This window comes from Pezoporus occidentalis, unplaced genomic scaffold, assembly GCF_034315485.1.
Source record: "Pezoporus occidentalis ecotype Australia unplaced genomic scaffold, CSIRO_AGI_Poc_V1 ctg123, whole genome shotgun sequence".
NCBI lineage: Eukaryota > Metazoa > Chordata > Aves > Psittaciformes > Psittacidae > Pezoporus > Pezoporus occidentalis.
Genome location: NW_026913027.1, coordinates 2,048,536 through 2,069,050, shown reverse-complemented (window position 1 = coordinate 2,069,050; position 20,515 = coordinate 2,048,536). Strand labels below are relative to the sequence as shown.

General features: G+C 39.2%; 1 long non-coding RNA gene across 6 annotated transcripts in view; it reads left to right on the top strand.

Annotated features, from left to right (window-relative positions):
• The window catches only part of LOC134157957 (uncharacterized), a 128,328-nt gene that overhangs the window by 58,052 nt on the left and 49,761 nt on the right, over positions 1-20,515 (top strand). Inside the window, exon 3 of one of the 6 annotated variants that reach the window (XR_009962551.1) lies at positions 19,383-19,859. The exons of 2 other annotated variants lie outside the window; for them this stretch is intronic. This is a non-coding gene — a long non-coding RNA (uncharacterized LOC134157957). Of the gene's footprint in view, positions 1-1,294; positions 1,539-5,510; positions 5,714-10,747; positions 12,586-19,382; positions 19,860-20,515 lie in introns of those variants that run through there. 3 more of the 6 variants (XR_009962550.1, XR_009962549.1, XR_009962552.1) reach the window with 3 other exon arrangements.

Sequence of the window (20,515 nt, the reverse complement as noted above, 5' to 3'; positions counted from 1 at the left end):
TTATTTGCAAGTTTTTTCCAAGTTGCGAAATCCTCAGGACAAACCATGCTTGATCCCATTTGTGCTCAAAAAGCCTATTAAGGCTAGTAGAGGCAGCAAAAGTGTCTTTCAAATGGTCATACATTGGTACCAAGTTTCAGCATAGTTCAATTTAGCTAAACTGAATGTCCATTGTGATGCAGAATTGTGTGTGCTACTATTTTATTTCAACTGAATAATGAATATATGCTGTTACTGATTACATTAATATGTAATTATTACCATGAGAGTCTAATCCCCTGAAACCATTGGTCACTTGATGTATGTTCATTAACTACAAATGCTTTTCATTTTCCATTCCATGTATTTTATCATTTAATTGCTTTACTCTATTCAACATCACCCTTTTTTGATCTTTTTTTAATCATTATTTGGAATAAGAATTAGCCCTTAAACAAACAGTGCCCCAAATCTATCTTGCTTCCCTATATGTAGTGATGACCTTGTTGTGGACAGGAATAAAAATCAATTAGCTATTGCTTCAGAGTTATAGTAAGAGTTCTCTTAACTATATTTGAAAATTGCAGTTAAAAAATCTCAACAATTTTTGGTATTGTAAATCAACAGATTATATTTTTGAAGGACCCCAGATTCTAGAAATTCCCAATCTTCTGAGACCCTAGTGGAAACCTTTCCTTAACCATACAATACAATAAAGCCCATATTTCTCTCTCTGAAAGAGATCTAAGCTCTAATAATATCTACAGCCTTTGAAGGGAATCAAGTTTGTAAGCATTCTAAGCACTTTTCAAAGTGGGAGTTGGTGACTAAGACAGTGATATGACTCCCAAAATCACATGGCAAAGAAAAGTATCCTCCCTGGAGCTGTTTGAACTGGCCTGTAGCACTGCAGCAGGAATAAGGAAGACCAGGATTGGGGAGCTGTCTGTGAAAGATATGGGAATCCAGGGGGGCTCTGCAGCACACCCCCCCCCCCCAATATGTGTGTTTGCTTTCCTTCCAGAGGAGACTTGGACATGAGGGTGGGGAGTTACGAGGGTATTTGGAGGTGGCCAGCAAATGCCCCTGGGGACTGGTTTTGCAGGTTGCAAATTGTGCTAACCCTCTTCACTGTTAAGGCAACAGATACTGCTTGGTGCCCACTTCAGAGAGGCAATCCTGTTCCTCCTAGTAGAGTGACATTTTCTTCACTGCAGTGAACTGCCTTTGTAAGCCCTTAATATTTACATGTTTTGTCATAAAATTAATGAGCATCCGCCCCCTTAAAAATCTCATTAAAGTTCGTCTTTGGCAGGTTGCCTCCCAAAGTCTTGACAGCACTTTGGGTGCTGATGATCTGATCAGAGTGTCTTCTCATTCCCTCCTCCTTCCCCATCTGTTTGTATCCACCTCTTGTGTTACCAAAATAAACTGGGGTAGGAACTGGTTCTTCTGTTTTTCTTTGGTGCAATGCTCTGTGGTGCACAACTTCTCTGCGGTATGAGTTGGCCTCTGCCTGTCGCTGCTGCATCATTTCCCCTGTCTAAACAAGTTACTTGAACAGTAAGCTGAGTGCTGCAGCATACCATAACATAAATAACTGTTGTGCTTTCCTGTGTATAACTTGCATCTCACACCAGTCATTTATGATAATGACTCTGGCAACTTGCTTAAAACCAGAGGTCAAAGCAGAGGGACTGTTGAGTTGGTGAACAAAGATACGGAAGATCAGAGGCTGAGGAACTTGTAGGGGGATAATGAGGTCTGGTCTCTCCCCTCTGTAATCAGCACTGCTGCCAAATCATGAAGGAAGGAGTGATGGGAAGCTTGTGCACTATAAATATGAAAATATAGCTGTATTTTAAGAAATTTTAACATACTTCATAAAATGCTGCTCTTTGTCTACTAATTTACTGTGCTCTGAGATGATACAAGCAACAAAGGAAGAAAACTGGAGGCTCAAACAGCCTACAGTAGCAAATTCTTTTGTGCCTTTGAACGTGTTAACATTAGAATTCATTAAACAGTGCTCTGGGGGTTGCAGCCATCATTTAAAAGCGCCTCCTTTAAACAAATAAGGAACAGTATAGCCAAATGCAAGTAAGATAAAAATATAAATCAGTGGTTCTTTAGTAGCCGTTTATTAAGGACTTGTCTGTAGGCAATTTTACAACAGAGTGCATAGTCATGCCTCTTTGATGGGCTTTCAGAAACTGGGGAGATAGTTGTTGTTTAGGAATATCAAAGAACTTTTGTAGTCGTTACATAGCTCTGGTGAACAATCATTAATCATCTTAAAAATAATTGGGGACAGATAACGTAATAAACTGCCCCTGGATGTATTTCTGTATTATCAGCCAGTAGTTATAAGTGAAAGGCAGAAATGGTGCTTCTAGCTAGTTTTGTTTAAAACAGCAGGAATGAAGAAAGAATTATCAGGATGTGAAATGCATTAAATCATGACAAGAGAATTCCTTTCATCTTGAGTATGGCTGCTGACTGTCAATAACTGAGATTAATGCTACAGGAAACAAAGAAGAAATGTTAAATATAATGACATTTAAAGAAGAGCAATAACCAGTTTATTAAAGGAAAGTGGTTTGAACTCTGCGAGGCTGGCAAATGCAGTTTCAGAGGCATTTTAAGATACTATTGCCTCATCTAAATCATCATAGGAGTAAATTAAAATATATCCCATAAATTAAATCTGGTCTCTCTTCATTATCTCCTCTAAGGCATATGCATGCTCCTAATTTTCAAAAGGAACTCAAATGACTGTGAGCCTGAAATTCTGTATCCCCCCAAATTGCCACTTCAACAACTTTCCTATCTGATGAGAACACTGAAACAGCGCCTGCTTTAGCAGTGCATGTTCCATTAAGAATGAGATTGAGCTGGGGGGGGGGGGGGTAGCTTTCTTTTTTGTCCCATAGCTTTCTCCCTTTCCCAAATGTAATTGCAGCTCCTGGCAATACTGATGCTCACAGGGAAGTACAGAGCCAGGCTGGCAAGAGCATCTGTGCCTGCAGCCAGGGAGAGTGTGTAACAGTTCAGTTTAGCCACTGTTTCAGTTAGTGCTGTGACGTTAACCTGGGTGTTTCTCACCTCCAGTGAACTAATTTCTTCCAAGTTCTGGAGAAATCCTCTTTAGGACTTCTAAGCCTCATTGCCTTGGGAAACGTAGCCAGAAACATCTCACGGTCCAGTGACCTTGGCAGAGACAAAAAGACTCTAGTATTAATGGGCAATCTAGAAGGAATTTCCCCTCGCAGAACTTGGTTGGCAGAAATGTTGATTACAGGCTAAGGATGAGGATCTCTATAGTTCAGGGTGCTCCAATATTTATAATACAACCTACTTTATAAATTTACATTATGGAGCCTTAAGGATGGAAGGGCCCATCTGTGTAGAGAAGGTGGCTGTACCCTGGTCTAAAACTGCAGTATGCTTGTAAACTGGATGCCTCTAATGATCTTATGGGGCTCAGTGCCATTTACCACTTGCCTACTCCTACCACCACCTTCTTGCTTCAATATTGCATTTACTCCATTAATTTCTTCTCCATTAATGTTATCATTTTCTGTCACTCAGCTGAAGTCCAATGTATTCTCTCCCAGTTCAGCTGTGCATGTCAGTCTCTCTTTGATGTGCCCTGCTTCTTTTAATGAATTAATTCCAAGGCTAGATAATCCTTAAATCTGAAAAATTTAGATTGTGGTTTCTCTAGGGCGGGCAACATGCATACTGTTTTGTTTAGCGCACATCCTTCTTTGGTGATGATAAATCTCAGCAACTCTAATGGAAACTATAATGGGTGTCAACAAAAGATTCTGTGAAGAAGTTATTTCAGCTGAATACAGCATGGGAGAAGAGTTTAAATGTCTGTTCTTTGGAGGCTCTATGACCTGCTCTATGGGACCAGAGGTTTCGCCATATTTAAGGATTTGGTAGGACTGGATGCCCTTGCTTCAAGGTGCCTTTGTTAATTAAGAAACTAGAATCGCTTTGTGTCATGTGGTAGCCTAGGTCTAATGACACTGCTTATAGCATGTGTACCTGCTTGTTGATCTTACCTACGTAACCATGATGTGAAAGAGGGAATGAACAGCACTGGAGAATACTAATGGCTTTTTGTGGAGGCAGACACTCTGTGGCCTTGCTTTTTGAATGGCTCATGAATGCGGCTCAAACTAGAATTAGGTCCAGTTATGTGACTTGAGCAACTACATCCTTTATTTTATGAAACTGATAGTAAGCTTATATAACCTTCATTCTTTGTAGAAAAAAACCATGAGTGACATAGGAGGCACCATGGCATTGGCAAGATATCTGTAGCACGTGGTAGATGAACTGAATTTTTCTTGTTCTGATCCATAAGAAAGCATGGGTGATACTGTGCAGTCAGATTGGTGCTTTGCTTTTTCCTGCATGGTAGAGCCACTAACCAGACACTGAAGTCAGTGTAGTATTGGGGATTTTTTGGTTTTGGGCTTGGATCCTTATTTTCTCATGTGCCAGGATTTGATGTTTCACATCACATAGATGGGTCTTAGTATTTGAGAGATTACTTCATTGATCCAGCATTTATGGATGTGAACATAAAGTTCACTGGCTTCTACTAATCAGCATTCTGGGTGTATCTAGACTTCTGACTTTGTTCGCAAGTAATAGAGTATGATTCTAATACTGTTTGTACTACTGTATTCAGATTGAGTGAAATGAAGATTCTTACCAATTCAAGCATGACATTATGTGGATTTAGAGGAAGAAATGATTCACTGAGCAGATTATCAAAAACTGAAAGGAGAAAGTAGTTGTTCGGATTACTTAATCCTGTTATGTTTGTCACTAAAAATAAGAGAAAGCTCCTAAGCAAATGGAAGCAAGGTTCTGGATGACATAGTCTAAATAAACTTCTGTCTGAAGTGATGTTCTGTTGAGAATGAAGCCATTTGTAATGAGTGAAAATACAGCAAACAGGAGAATACTCTTAATAGGGATCTGAGATTCTTTTGTTTGCGAGATGGTATTGTCTAAGATGGGTAAAAAGCAGTGGTTGAATTGGGCTTACACTCTCAGTAGGCACATTCTCCACAACTACAGTGAACCTAGGGATGTTGGGGTAAATTGAGCTGGGCTCTAGTCTGTGGAAGTGGGATTTCACCTCCTGTGTGCATTGAGGTATGGAGGCTGAAGCTGCAGAGGCCTTTTCCAGCCAGATACAACACACATGTGCATGTTGTGCTCATCTTCATATTGTTCTATTTTGGGCAAGTAATTCCAATGTGCTGGCGGCAAGGGACGAGTGTGGAGATGAAGATAAACTGAATAAAACTCAGAATATGTAGTTGGGCATTCCGCTACTACACCAAATTTAGGCTTGTATGATATGACACTGGATAAAGCATTGAAAGTTATTGATGGAGAAGATCCTCAACTGTGGCTTTATTTTGAGAGGTCATGTGCTTCTCTGTGCTTCATATTACAGCCATAAATTAAGCTTTGCACTAATATTTCACCTGCTCTTTCAGGTGAAGGGAGTATTCTCTTAGCAATGATGGTGAAAGAATACAGAACTGCTCCTCCCTGTTGGCTGAGATGCCACAGGAATGTTTTACCTGGCTGTGCTTCACTCCACAGCAAACTGGCTGCACCAAAAAGAGTTTCCCCATCCTGAGTCTTAATGATTTTGTTTTCCTTGTCCATTGACTTCTCAACTTCAGGTGTGGAAATTTTTTTTTGTTTGTTGTGGTTTTGGTGTTTTATTGATTTGATTTTTTTTTTTTTTAATTTATTTTTTCTTTGTTAGTTTTTGGTGTGTGTTTTGGTTTTGTTGTGGTTTGGTTTTGTGTTTTGGGGGGTTTGTTTGGGGTTTTTTGTTTTGTTCTCCTAAAGCAAAATAATAATGTTTAAAAACTGGGCTATTGTAGGGTTTAAAATATGAGAAAATAGCATAGAATTAAAAATATTCAAATTCCAATTAAAAGACAGTGTTGTGTTCAAATTGGGTACTTCTCTTTTGTTCTGAAAGAGATTTTGGGGATCTCTATCTGTGGAGTTCTCAGCACTTGAAATATTACTCTTCAGTAATCTGTGTTGGGAGATTAGTAGGTGAATGCATAGTTTTCCATTTTCATAAGAGGCAAGAGTTTCAAATAGTGGCCTCAGACTCCTCTGGGGCTCTCAGCTTAAATTAACTTCTGTTGGTTTGGTGGTCGGGGTTTTTTTTATCTTTTCTTCTAAATGGTTGAGAATACCATAAGGCTAGCTAGCAGGAATTTTTCTCTTATCTATTGAATTTCACAAGGATTAATGAAGATGAAATGGGAGCTTTTGTTGTAGGAACTGAGTGAATCTTATGGCCTTTGTAGCAAACTATTTGTTGATGTAGTAGAAATTGTGTTTCACTAGCAGGGTAATTCATCAGCATCAGACACCAGTAGTACTGTATGTGCTGAAATCAATTCTGTGTGAGGTTCAGAGCACACTAGAAATCTTATGCTTTAAAATATCTTTCTGGGTATGACAGAGAAGAATTAAGTGATTACTGTAAACTGAAGTAAACAGACATGCTAAGACATGTCAAGCTTTATCAATAAAAACTGTTTAACAAAAAATCCTATATATTTGGCCATTTTAATTCATGTTGGCAATAAATACTTCCATTTTCTGAAAGATTGCTTGGGGAAAATTTTGTCATATTGAACTTCTCGGACTATATGGTCATAGATGAAAAATGTCAGAACTTCTATTAACTGGAAGCAGTTTATATGCTGGTAAATGATGTATGAGTACAATGGGCCATGATGGTCAGAACACAGCCCAGCGTAGGTTTTACGTGGCTGGCACTGAGAGGTTAGCAATCTTGTGCTCCTCTTCTTCCTCTGTTTTTGGAAAGCCTTTGGGGGGTACATCCATGAAGCCACAGGCAGAACTGGACGCAGCCAGGTGGGTGTCACTGGATAGGCCACAAAAGGGTATGAAATATGGACTGAGACATAAATGGCAGGGGAGCAGTGAGGAGTGGGAGTGTGAATATATCCAGTAGTGAAGAGAACTACCGGCAGCTTTATGTCCTAACAATATTTGTGTATGTGAAAGTTCTCATTAAGCTTGGCTTGACTGTGGATGAGAAAGGGCTCATAGATGAGCTTGAGCTTTGTCCCACAGGTTTGTGATGATTTAAAAAAAATAAAGAAAGAGGACAGTTTCTGAAATATTCTTCCCAAGAGTTTGCTGTATATGCATGTTATGTATGTTGAGGAAAATTTAACTGTTCTTGAAGAAAAGAAATACTAATTGTGTACTAAATTGAGCCTGCATATACACATTTCTCCTATATTATAATTGGTCAAGCTGAGCCGTTCACAGAAAGAACTGCTTAAAGCTGAATGCCTAGGGCATAAAAATTACCCACAGTTGGAAGCTAATAATATCATGTAAGGCAAAGTAATATTTGTGCTAAAAGAAAGTATTAATTAAACTCTTCGCAAGATATTGTTAGATTACTCATATTTGGAGTCTTGCTAAAGGTTCAGTGAGACACATCAGTTTTCCATTAACCACACAGTCATTTCTGGCTTGAGTTTCTGCAGACAGCTATTTTGCAATGTGCACACTTTGGAACTTATCAAGAACCTGATGTTAGTCACACTCAGTAATATTAGAGAATGTTATTAGTTCTGTTATTTCCAGAGCAAAAGCATGCCCAGTCTTATCCTGAGAAATTTGCTTTGAAAATGACACACCTCTTTTTCTTCAAGCTTACTAGGTATATAAGCTTAAAGAACCATTTGTTTTAAGCCTGAGGTGCACATATATGTGGTGCAGTTGACATGCTGGAGGGAAGGGATTTCATCCAGAGGGACCTTGACAGACTTGAGAGCTGGGCTAATGCCAACTTCATCAAGTTCAGTAAGGTCAAATATAAGGGTCCTGCGTGTTGATCAGGGCAATCCTAAGCACAACTGCAGGTTTGAGAGCAGCCCTGAAGAGAAGGACTTGGCAGTGTTGACAAGAAGCTCAGCAAGACCTGTAGTAAATATCAAGAATGTTTCCAAACAGCTGGTTGGGGTACACAAAGTGCTGAAGCCATATGATGCTGATATGTTCACTGGCTTTGTCAATTAAAAGTAACTGTGTGCCATATCATCAAGTTCTGTCACTTGATTAGAAGGAAGACATGAGTTGGGACATCTAAAGAAATGTAACTGGGAGCATTGTGGCCTGGTGGTGGTCTGTGAGCCATTTGGAAATCACTGCATGAAGCCTGGGCTGGGCTGGGCTGGCTATTACCAGACTTCTGGGGTAACCTGTGAAACAGTACATGTAGTTAGGATGATTTAATTTCCAGAAAGAAATTGTGTGTGCATAGGTAAGAGTATCGCACATTATAACGTTTATTACTCTATTTAGAGAGGAACACCCAACTTACCCAGGTGCCCATAAGCAATGTGCTGCTCAGGCAGCATTAACCTGGGGGAGAGATGGCTGCAGCCGTGTGGTATTCCTGGTGATAAAAACGTGCTGATGACTGTAAATGATTGTTCTGACTTACATCTAAGATTTGTCTTCCATGCTTTCTTTTTTTCCTATGGGAGAAAAATTAACCCCATTCTGTCCCTAAGAGAGGGTCCCTAAGTTTGTATTCAGAAAGTATCTACTGAATTACAGCTGCTTACAAAATTCAACCTTTTAATAGTACCCTCCACTAAACTGAGTCTTGATATTTTTCCTTTGTGGTCATACCTGTGGCGTGCAATATACTGAAGGAGCACTTGGAAACTGCAGGGTCTCTTCCAGCTGCAGCCCAGATGTTGCTAGCTTTCAGTGCCACTGCTTTCTCAGCAGAGATGGCTTGCAGCTAGAAAGTACCCGCATTCTCAGAAGCTGAAATGGAGAAGTCCAAAATGAACTGAAGAGATGGAGGGGCTTGTTTATAGTGTGCCACAGTTTATTACGTATTTATTGTCCCAATCTTTAAAGACGGGCTAATGGAGAAGGGGAACTAATCCTGTGGGTGTTGAATCTCTTCTGATAATGAGAAACATAAGCATAAAATTGCAGTAAAGCAGGACAGCCTTGGAAGAATTTTCCTAGGAGTAAGCTTTTTTCCACCCTACTGTGCAAAACAGCTAGAAAATTTCCATTACAGCCATGCTCTTCACCCAAGTTAATAGCTTTGTATCAGGGCCTGACTTGCCTTAGTAGCCTTCCTCAGAAGACAGATAAAATTTTGTATGCTTTGAACTTCAGCTTTGACTTATGTTTCATAATTCTTGCTGTTCATTTTGTCAGTAAAGAGAGAAAGATGGAACTGTCTCATAGAAAAAATTGAATAAGTAAACACACTACTGAAAGTGGCCCAGGGAAGTTAAACTGATGATAATATATTTGGTTTTAGATATTTATGACTTTTGCTTGCCAACAGATGGATCCCCTTCCACATACTGCAGTTTTAGAACATACCCCAATGATGTGATGATAATGTTCTTCATATCTTTGTTATTCTTAATATCAAATTTATGAGTGTTGTTCCAGATCCCAGTGTTTCTTCCTCTATGGTTCATTGTGAGGATTCCTGAAATCCCTTTATCTTGAGCCAATAATCTCTCTCAAACACACTGTTTAGAAGATTGAACAGCATTAGTATCCAGGAAGATGTTCTTAGGGGTTAGGCTTTCTGATGTTTCTCTTTCCAAAAAGTGACCTCATTCACCAGTTGGGCAATTCATAGGCAAAAGGAGTGGCTGTAACCCCAGAGTGGAAAGGAAAATAGGAAAAGAAACAGTTGACACTTCTAGTTTGTAAAAATGCACATAATCGAGCCACATGCTTGTTACTCTCTTCCCAGCTTTGTTCCCTTTAAATATTTTTGGTTTATAAGAGAACTGGATTATGTTGTGTTTGCCAGAGGAGTAATTGCAACTGCAAAGAATGGAAACAGAGAGAAAGCTTTGAGCAGAGGTTGTGGAACAGCCGGGCCACTGCAGAGGCAGAGTCTCTTGGTTTGTTTTTACTTACTATGCTGCTTTTTTCCTACAAAACAACTGGCAGTAAATTCAAGAGCTAAGGAAGTTTCTAGTCCCTCGCAAAAAAATCCTACCATTCTGAGAAGGGATTGTAATGTGATCTGAATCCATTGTAGGTTGAATGATAAATCTCATCCTTTATTACCTTATGGTGGCACCAGCCACAAATTTAAGCTACATTTTTAGACTGAATTAGGGTTCTGAAGTGGCACTGAGAGCCGATTTGTTTTTCTCCTTGTGAACCAGTATCAGTAAAATCATAAACCAGATTGCTTGAAAGATGCTTGTGTGTATTGAGAGTTTGTCATTGATCTTCAGAATGTATCATACATCTCTCTTTCACAATTTCTTCCAAACTTTGGGTTTGTTTTTAAAAAAAAAAATAACTTATTTTCATTGAGCTATGCTCTTCCTAAACTTGATCTAGCTGCAGTTTGTAGTAAGAGCCTCGCTCTCTTTTTTCCCTTGAGCATTAAACCTCAATAAGTGTTAGACTATAATATTGGCAACCAGTATACAGAGGAACTTGCATTATCATCAACTGTCATTCTGATCTGACAATACTGTATTATATTCTCAATAGATCCTTTTGTGAGCAAACAGTGAGTGGCATAAATGGCTATGCTGGTCTGACATGGGGAATTTGACTTGTCAGTTAAAGAAGAATAAGGTAAAAATTGTATACATGGCCAAAATATTTAGCCTAAAACTACTTTTGCTTCTCCTGCCTGCAAAAGGAAAAAGAAAGTTAAGAGGAAACAGAGGCATATATTTAACAGATGGAAGAGGCTGCCTGATTGTACTACCTCTGTCAGCACTGTCATCTTCTGATAAATGAAGTGCCCTGCATTTGCTGCACAGCTGTGGATACTGGAGGAGAAACTGGAAATGCGTGTTTTTCAGTAGAAAACCAAAGATTATTTGTGTGAGCTCGTCACTTATCGAGTGACTCCAATATGTGTGGTGGCAGGGCTGCTGGGTAAAGGATTGGGGTTACATTCTTCTGGAGTAGACCTTCTTACAGTCTCTGACCTTCCTCGGCTCGTTGCCAGGAAAGCAGTGCATTTCAGCAGAAAAGAGCCTCATGAAAGATACATTCCCAGTCACAAAAGCCTTATTTAATATAGCAGAAATATAACAAATTTACTTGCAGGGCTCAGTTCCTTTAGAGTGACTTAGAAATGGTCTGGATTACATGACAATTTAGTGTACTTAGGAAAAAAAAGTGTCTTTCAATCAACTTTAAATATGGAAAAAATTCTTTTTAGTATGAAATTATCACTACTAGCATGACTGTAATTTTGTGCAGTAGAAAATCTCCGTAGATACAGTAATTTACCTGTTATATCACTTTATTGTATCTTTCTTATACCTGACCTTTGTGAGCTGATATTAGTTACATGGTACTTCAGCCTTTCTTACAGTCCCAGAATGTATTTTCCTATCCAGATCTTTTGAGGTCTGTATATCTATTGTAGTATAATGGCATATGGAATAAGTCCTCTCTTTTCCATTGGAAGCTTGTATCAGTCATGTGACCTTACATGAAGTAGAATGTGGATAATAGATGCAAACTCAGCTCTAGCATCAGTCAATTAAAATGCTTGCCTTGTTGTAAGGTTTACAGGTGCTTCAGAGACATGCTTTAATTACAGGAGAGTTGTTTCAGAATGGTCTTGTATGTGATAGAATAGTGCTTGGAGGTGCAGCACAGATCAGAGCTTTTCTGGTGTAGCTGCAGTGCAGACTCAGTAAAAATTTAAAAAGCCAAGAGAAACGTGAGTGATAAAAAGGAACTGGGGAAAACTGTTTTTCAAGTGGGGAAGCTGTGGCATGTTGGCCAAGGCATTGATTGCATCTGAGCTGGATTCTTAATTTGGCACTTTCACAATAACAGAATAGTTTCTCTTGAGGGAGAGGCACTTTTTGAAGAACAGACTTTAAAACATTGCTTTTTTTTTTTTTTTCTCTCCTTTATCAGCAGATGATTTTTAAGCTGTCTCTGTATTTTATCATAACTGGCCAGTCTGGAATTAAAAACACAACTCGGTGATAGAAATTGCTTCTTTTTTTTAACTCTGTAGTACATCCTGTCCAGAAATGTTCTTGGGGATGGCAATGCTTATACGTGGATCGTTAACTAAACATTCGAGGTTCTCTGACCTAACCCACTTTCATAGGATTAAATTAAATAGAAATCACAAAATAACTGACTTTACAGATCTTTTCACCTCAGTCATTTGGTACTTGTATTGGTGGAATTAGACATTACAGTAGACAAGGTGATTTCTTCAGGTAAGGAAAAACTTTACGTCATGTCAGGAAAATAACTGCTTTTGAAAGTGAAGGAAGCCAGGAAGACTACAGTGAAGGTGAATCACTTGAAGCATAGGTTGTGTAATGCACTCAGAATTGAAGATCTGGCCTGTGCAAATAAAAAAAACTTGGATAACATCCATGAGACCTCTGCTGCCTGAAAAGCCTAGGTCAGAAATGAAGTTCAGTGGTGACAGGATTTTCAGTTCATTAGACATTGGCTGTTTGATTGAAGACTACAGTCATGGTTGCATGCATCTCTGGGCATTTCTTATTGTCTGCTTAGCAGAGACAAAGTAGAGGAGAAAGTGAATCTGTTTCTATTGTTTTCTCCCTCATCTACTTTACCTTTACCAGAGGATGGGAAGGCAGGCCTGACTGCCTCCCATCTCTGACCACAACAAACAAAAGGTCCCATGCAGATTTTGTACTCAAGCCAACATGTGCAAATTCTGAGGTTAGAAATATCACTAGGGCTTAGCAATATACGCTCAGTGAATCCCATTTCCAACACAGAATCTCACCATTCCAATAAGAAGTGTCCCTTTTCACAGGACATAGAACCACAAGTAGCTCACTACTAGCTAAGGCACCAGCAAGGTGTCTGAGAATTCAGGACTTGGGGGAATTAGTATACAGTGTTATTGACATCAGAGGTGTAAGTGCCAATGTTAGCATGGAATTAAAGCCAGGCAGCAGGCAACATACCCCCAGCAGGTTCGAAAGACCCTTTTTCACCACAGCATCTTCTGTAGCATTGCTCATTGTTATTGTCATCTGTGCCTTCAGGGCTCTCAGCCTTATCCTCAGATTTTGAAATACCTGTTTCCGAAGACGAGCTGTGAGCTAATGAATGATTTTATTTATTTATTTATTTTTTTTCCACAACAGCTTAAAAATCTTGGAGAAAGTAAAGTGGTGCAGTGTTTGCCTGTGCAGCTGCAGTGCTGATAGGCTGCAGCACACCTGCAGCTGTACGGTACCCGCACAGCAGCTTCCTTTACTCACCCTCCTGGCCTTTGCTAGTAAGACGGACTCGTTTTACTTCCTGTACCCCAACTTTAAGTAAGCTTGCTGTCTGTATTTAAATAGATTGCGGAATGGGAGCATTCCAGTTGTGTTAGCTTTGTTTTGTTTTTTTTTTTTCTTTTTAAAGGCTATTTTTTCTTACATATTTCAATGAGAACCTGTGATGTTTCCTCAGCTGACTTAACTCATCATCACTCCACTGGCTTTTGTGGAGCTTGACTTAACTCATCATCACACCACTGGCTTTTGTGGAGCTATACCAGCAGAAGGTAGCTAAGTGCATGGCTGGGTCACCCGCTGTACAGGGAAGGGAAAAAGGAAGGTGATTTGTAGGCTGTGTGAATGGTCTGTGATCACACCTACCTACTTTTTGTATTAAAAAATGGTATTATGACAAAATCTTGATTCAAAATGAGGGAACTGTAATAACCTGGGAAAGCAAAAGCCTTCTGCCACTGCCTACATATCCATTAACGTAAATGCCAACTGCCTCATGGAGAACTGAAGTGGCACTCATGCTTACTTTTGCTGTTGCCAAAGGGGCAGGTTTCCGGGAATAGCCATCAGGTGGGAATTAAAGGGTTTAGGGTTTTTAGTTATCCTGATGACAGCTTACTTTTTTTTTTTTTGGTCTTAACTCCTGGAGATACTCACTGCAGAAGGTATTTTCCTGGGAATCATGTAACTAAGTAAATGTTTAACTCCACTCTTAGAAATACTGCTTAATAAGATGGAGCGTTAATTCCAGATGTCTGGATGTGTGCAGAAAAATCTAAAAGCTTCAAAAAGTAGGAGCAGAGTTGCTTCTTTTCCTTTCATACTTGTTTTGCAAAGCTGTGCCTCAAGATTGTCACTGTCTTGAGCTATTCTGATAAAATCCTTTAACAAACCAGCAGCTATTGGAAGTAGAACTAGTTGGAGGGGAAATTGGAGATTACCACAGTTAAAATGGCATAGCTGAAAAGTGAAAGCTTAGGCATACACTCATCAATCTTGCTGTGATGTCTTAATGTGTTGGTCCAACTCATATTTCCCGAAATTCCTGTTCTACCTCTTTGCCAGAAGTTCCCAAACTACTTTTTAATGAGCAGGAGGAAAAAAGCAGGTGCCTGCTTCTTGCTCCCAAGGAAACTTCGAGTGCGTTGGATTAGACCCATCACATGGGGCTTAGCAGCTGAGCACCAGCTTTGCCCTTGGTGGTGCGTTGGTGCATCCCTCCTGCAGTGTGCTGTGGGCTGGGAAGGGCTGGTGGGGAGCTGGCACATAGCAGAGGGAAGCTGGCAGTGCTTTGGGACACCACTGTGTGTCACAGCCTGCTTTTAAGCATTTCCTTTAAAAAATGCTGCAGTAAAGAAATATGGTGCACTTGGTATTGCTGCCTTCCCTTTTAATGGGAGTAGCTTTTGGTATCATTTGCCATATGGAAAGTGTTTAGTCTGTTCTTAACCATAATTATTCTTTTATACAGTCTTGGCCCTTTAAGCTCCTTCTGATGTTCTTGCCAGGTAATGTAAAGTACTTTTATGGGAAGTTTTGTTTATAAAATTAATATTCTTGCAGAGAGTGCATTTTTAAGGCCAAGAAATAAAGTTTTCAGGATGGTTGCACTTTCTTATAATATTACATGCGCTGCATTACCTTGAACAATTCATAGGCACTGTATAGTGATTTCTCATTTTAAAATATGACCATTGCAAGTAATTTCTTTGCTTTTCTATATAGAAAAATACATACTTCTATGATGCTGAGAGACTGAGTACCGAAATTTGTGATTTCCTTTGTGCTTAGTTTTGAAACACCAGTTAGTAGCTGCTATCTCTCTTATTTTTGCTCAATTTTTAAATAAATCTGAGAGACAGTAAAATTAGACTTCATTTTCTTTGAGAAGAAGCAATGGTCCATGCATTTGCATTGAGTTTGGAGGAGGTTTACACTATTTTGTCAGCTGGTGAATTGGAATCAATACTTCAGTAGTCTGCTGTCACTTTAGAAATCAAATTTGCTTGTGATGTACTGAAACAGTGTTACAGTTTTCTTTATTAATAGTCCTTTATAGTAGTATAGGAACTTTCACTTCAGGGTCTCAAACCATTTTAATGAAGTCAAAGGAAAAATTCTACCTCCTTTTCTTGCAGATGGAAAAATCAAAAAATAGCCATCAACTACCAGGGTAGAGAACCTATATGTATTTTTGAAGATGCACAGGGACCATTTCCGGCCCTGCAGCCGTGCTATGTAGTTGCCTGTGTCCATGTTACTAACCTCTTACACCCATCAGACCAGGGATCTGCACTCCAGACTGTTTCTTGTGAGTTAGTTTGAGGCAGGTACCATTCTTAAGCATTGCTTGGCTGGGCAATAGGGACAGAAGGGGAGAGCTGTGAGATTTTGAGGTGTATAACACAACATTTGCATGGCTGAAAATGGTATTATTGCTGCCTTTGTTTTCTTGGTTTTGCTGATGTGCTGTTGTCAATGGGAGAGACCAAGCAACTTGAGCCCAATGGGCAGCAGCTGTTGTGTGGGAGCTCATTCCTAATGCGGTGTCCCTAAGAGTTCCCAGGGAAATGCTGTGGGAAAGAGCTGGTTAATGGAGCTGTGCTGGCTTTTCCTCCTGAGGGTCTGGCCCAGGAGCTATAATTGCAAGAGAATTTTCCTTTGCAGCTGAGCTGAACAACACAGTAGAGATAAATGGGAACCATAATTCTGGGCCATTCCACATGGGCCATCTCAGAGCCCACAACAAACCAAGATTTCTATTAGGAGGCATGATTTGTGACATTTCATAATGATATTTTCATCTGTTTTGAAAAAAAGTCAAAAATAGAATTTTGCTGTGGGAACACACTAATTTTATAGTCTCTTTTTTTCTTTAGGCTGGAAAGAACAGGAGCTTTTTAGATCACAATATATCAAAGTGAGTGGTGATAACAAAATATTTGTTAGGATAAAACTGTTGTATTTGATTGGATATTAATAATCTTTTCTGTGTGCTGTGGATATGGTTTCCAAGTAATTTTTTCACCAGGAAATATGTAGTTGGTGTTGAAAATTAAGTGACATTTTAGATGATAATATATTCTCTTTGAAGTAATAAAGATGGATGAGTCTTTTCATTATGACCACTGGGATCTGAATGAGAAATATTTTGAGGATTGACAAACAGCAGCAGTTAGGCCTGCAGCCAGTGATAACTTGCAATCCCTATTTTCACTGAAGTTTTCATTACCTGTGGCATGGATTGATCCTGATCTTAGACAACATTTACTAAAAAACTGCTCATGTTGCAAGTAACAGCAGAACAGCACTGACTGTACCGGGAATAACTTGGGCTCATGTTCAGTTGCTTGGACATACTCGGTGTTTGTAATTTTCTGTGAATTAAGTCTCTCATGCTCATACAGGACAGTGACACTTGCTCAGTGAGCAAGCAAGGTAAGGCATAGAAGCCGACAATGTTTTGCTTTGGAGACTAGATAGCCTTTTTCGCACCTTTGCCCTGCAGCTGACAGAATCCCTTTGCTTGCTTGGGATGCTCAGGTTTAAACAGTACCTGTTTTGTTAGGTAGCTATCCTGCTTCTAGGAACAAAAAACTGACTATGTGCAGCCTTGAGGTTGGCATCTCTCTTTCACAAAGATTTAGCAAGTTGAGTTCCAGCATTGCCTGATCATTTCTTAAAACCCACCACCCTCTATAGGGCTTTGTGACGCACTAGTAGAATTGTGCATAACCCAGCACCTTGCACTGCTAATGTGTGCTGTGGTAGGGCCCACTGCTGCTGTCTTCCCCAAAACTGTTGAATGGCAGGGTGTAATTGTAGCCCAGTCTGCATTACACCAGGCATGCGTCTCTTCCCTTTTTTTCCTTTTTTCCTTCTTTGACACTGGTTTAGCCATTAAAATCAACTCTTGCCATGTTTCCATGTCGTGTCTGCCCAGACCTTTTGGGTTGGTCTGTCCTTTCCAGAGCCTTTCTATAAAAGTCCTCTTTTAAAGGAAATACAAGCTTTTTTCCCTTACTCTCCTTGCTTTCTTTCTCCCCCCATTGCCTCCTTTCATAGCTTATATCTCTTTATTTTCATTAATTTAAAGCATTACACAAATGTCTATGCAACATATTTGTGTACCATTATTTTTATAGATTTGCATTAATTTGTGAAGCTTCATTCTTCCCCATACATTTACTTGATTGTGGTCCAGTTTTCCTTTCAAGTGAATTTATTTGGAAGCAGTTTCACTGGCACAATTATCCTACCGTTTCCTTACATGCCTTACACATGTGATGAACAGATAGTTTCCCTATGGTTCCTTAAGACAGACAGCTCAAAAATTCCATCATAATGAGCTCTGTGATGTGATAAACAAGAAAATGTTAATAAAAAACTTGGAAGAGGAAATCCAAATATATTTCTTCCTCTTCGTTAAGGTAACGCTGGTTAATCTTTTTTGGCAGGATGTTGATAATCGATGCTGGCTGCTGTGCTTCTTACAGAGTATTTAATGTATTTACGGTGGGACCATCCTGGGCAGAAAGAGCAAGAACAAGTTATCCCCATTCCCAAAGCATTGCCCTAAGCAATCAGAGTTGTGTATTGAAGGAACTTTAGTTCTGAAGAACAGGGCTTTTTGTTCCTTGTGTTGAGTACTATGGTGTGTGATCCAAAGTGTCATTGAACTCCAAAAACCTAACAGGTTTGGAGTAGTGGAAGATTTTTGCTGTAGTTGTTCATGCTTTACAGTTTGAGATTGCTGCTGATTCAGCATTAACAATTTCCTCAGAGTTTAAGACTCTTTTCATTATTCTTCTTCCATTTGGTTTTCTTTAAAATTGTATATATTAAAAAAAAGAAGCAGCAGCAATTTCATTGGTCCCAAGATATAAATATAAATTTCTTGCCACTATTGTTCATAGTTCTTCATAAATTATACACTGGAGCCCTTTGCGAATGGGTAGAATAGCTCTTATTAAACATGCAACAAATGCAGAAGGCTCAGTGTGGAAATGAAAAGTCATTTGCATTACTTTGAGGAGTTACTGATCTCCAGCAGCCTTGTTTCATAGGTAAAAAGAAGGCCCAGAGAGGCTGCTAAACTGCAAAGCAGCATCTCAAATTCTTACTCAAGAAGTAACGTAAGGTCTGAGGAAATCCTTCATGATCATAATATCCCCTTGCCCCACATTTTTATTGATCTGCTGTACAAACACTTTTAAAACAAAGTAGATTTCCAAAAAAAACAGAAGGTCAATGCAGCAGAAAATTGACTTCAAGTCACTGTTAAGTTGGACTGAGGAAAACTCTGAATTTCAATTCAGAGGGAGAAAGAACCATTAGCTGGCAGATTTTGTTGCTTGACATTTTGAAGCTTGCAACACTGAAATGAGTTTGCATTTTCCTGTCCCTGTTTTGGGGGTTTCCTCTCTCTTCCCTGGACAAGTGGGTCAATACAGATTGCATGCTTCATTTCTGTTACTCCCCCCTCCTCATCAAAGAGCTCTTCATAACTTTCATTTTGTAAATTATGCTGGCTTGGTGCACTTGTTTGACCTTTTCAATATTCTGTAATTTGGCTGCAATTCCTGTTCCTTCCTGTTTTACATTCTCACTAGCCTCTGGAAAAGGGATGGAATGCCCATTTGCTCAAAATACTGCAAGGGTCAAAGCAGCATAGTATAAAACTGTATTTCACTGAATGTGTTAATAGTTTGAAGGGAAGCTGGGGGAATATGAAGTGTTCTACTTGTAACCCTCCAGATCAGGTATTATCATGCAGATTTCCTGTTTTTTCTTCAAAGCACATCACCTTACTGCATAAAATTTCTTAGCTTAGCTATGGTATTGCAATATGTTGCATTCCAGAGGCCTTCATTAGAAGATTCTTCAGTGGTTTGGGGTACTTTGAATTCCTCTTGACATGGATGTTCTTGCAGACCATTGTTAGTTTTTGATGTATTAAATTGAAAACCAATGTGGTTTGATTTTGGTTTTGTTTTAGTTTTGATTTTCTTTAAACTGTTCTATTTCTAGACATACGTGACTTAGTCTGAGGTATTAAAATGGTGCCAGTCACAACAGCATCATCATAACAAACTCAGAGCCCTGTGACATGAGACAGGGTGTTGGTTTGGTTTTGGTTTGGTTTCTTTTCCCATTTTGCTCTTCTGGAGCACTCAAAAATATTTGTGGACCATTTCTGGTTCCTAAGTGTATGTCCTTGAGCCGCCTTTCGTTAGTTATGATGAAGATAAGGTCTTAATATGTCACATTTTTTTTTATTGTTATGTGTGATGCCTCACTCATTTTCTGTTGGAAAGTTGTAAATAGTGTTTAAAGTCATTTTATTTGAAATCAGAAGAACACACAGCCCTTTTCGCCCCTGTCTTTTGTAACTGTAATATTGAACAGTTATGTTGTTTATGTGAAGTTTCTTCAAAACTTCAAACATCAGTAAAATGAAGCTCTCCTCACTTAAGAAAAAAAAAATAAAAACAAAAATGTCATGTAATCTTTTTTCAACAGACCTGTACACTATTTGTGCTGCATAACGTATAAGGAGGGTACATACGATGTATATTCTTCATACTGCCTCCTCCACAGAGCTGAAGTTTTGCGTGTGCTTGCTGAGGTGGTTGTGTTGGAGATGAAGGAATGTGATGCTGCCTGGAGTGGAGACATTCAAGTTGGCTTGATGCCATTCTACTTATCAATAGAGATAACAGTTTTGAATGAAAACAGGCAGAGAAATGCTAAGGTGGAAATTCTGTAGTATGTAAATAATACTTGATCAATAGTTACATCTCAAGCATGAAGCAATTCTGATTTAGGAACAGTGGGTGGTGTCTGAATGTGGTTTTTGTATTGGTTCTCAAAGAACCTGTATTCCTAGTGCTACTCTGGTCTAATAAGAATAGATGAAATGTTTGCCATTTAGAGTGGAGGAGAAAAAAAAGCAGGAAACACTTTAATGTTCATGAAATGGCCTCTAACCCATCCTTGATGCATATGGTGTTTTTATTTAACGTGTGAGAACTTAAATGCTGTAGCAGCAAGCACTGCAGAAATTCTAAATGTGAGCAGCTCATCTGCACTTACCATGAGCTTCCAAATAGATTATGTGCATGTTTACTGCTATTTTGTAGCAGTGTTAGTCTGTCAGAGCA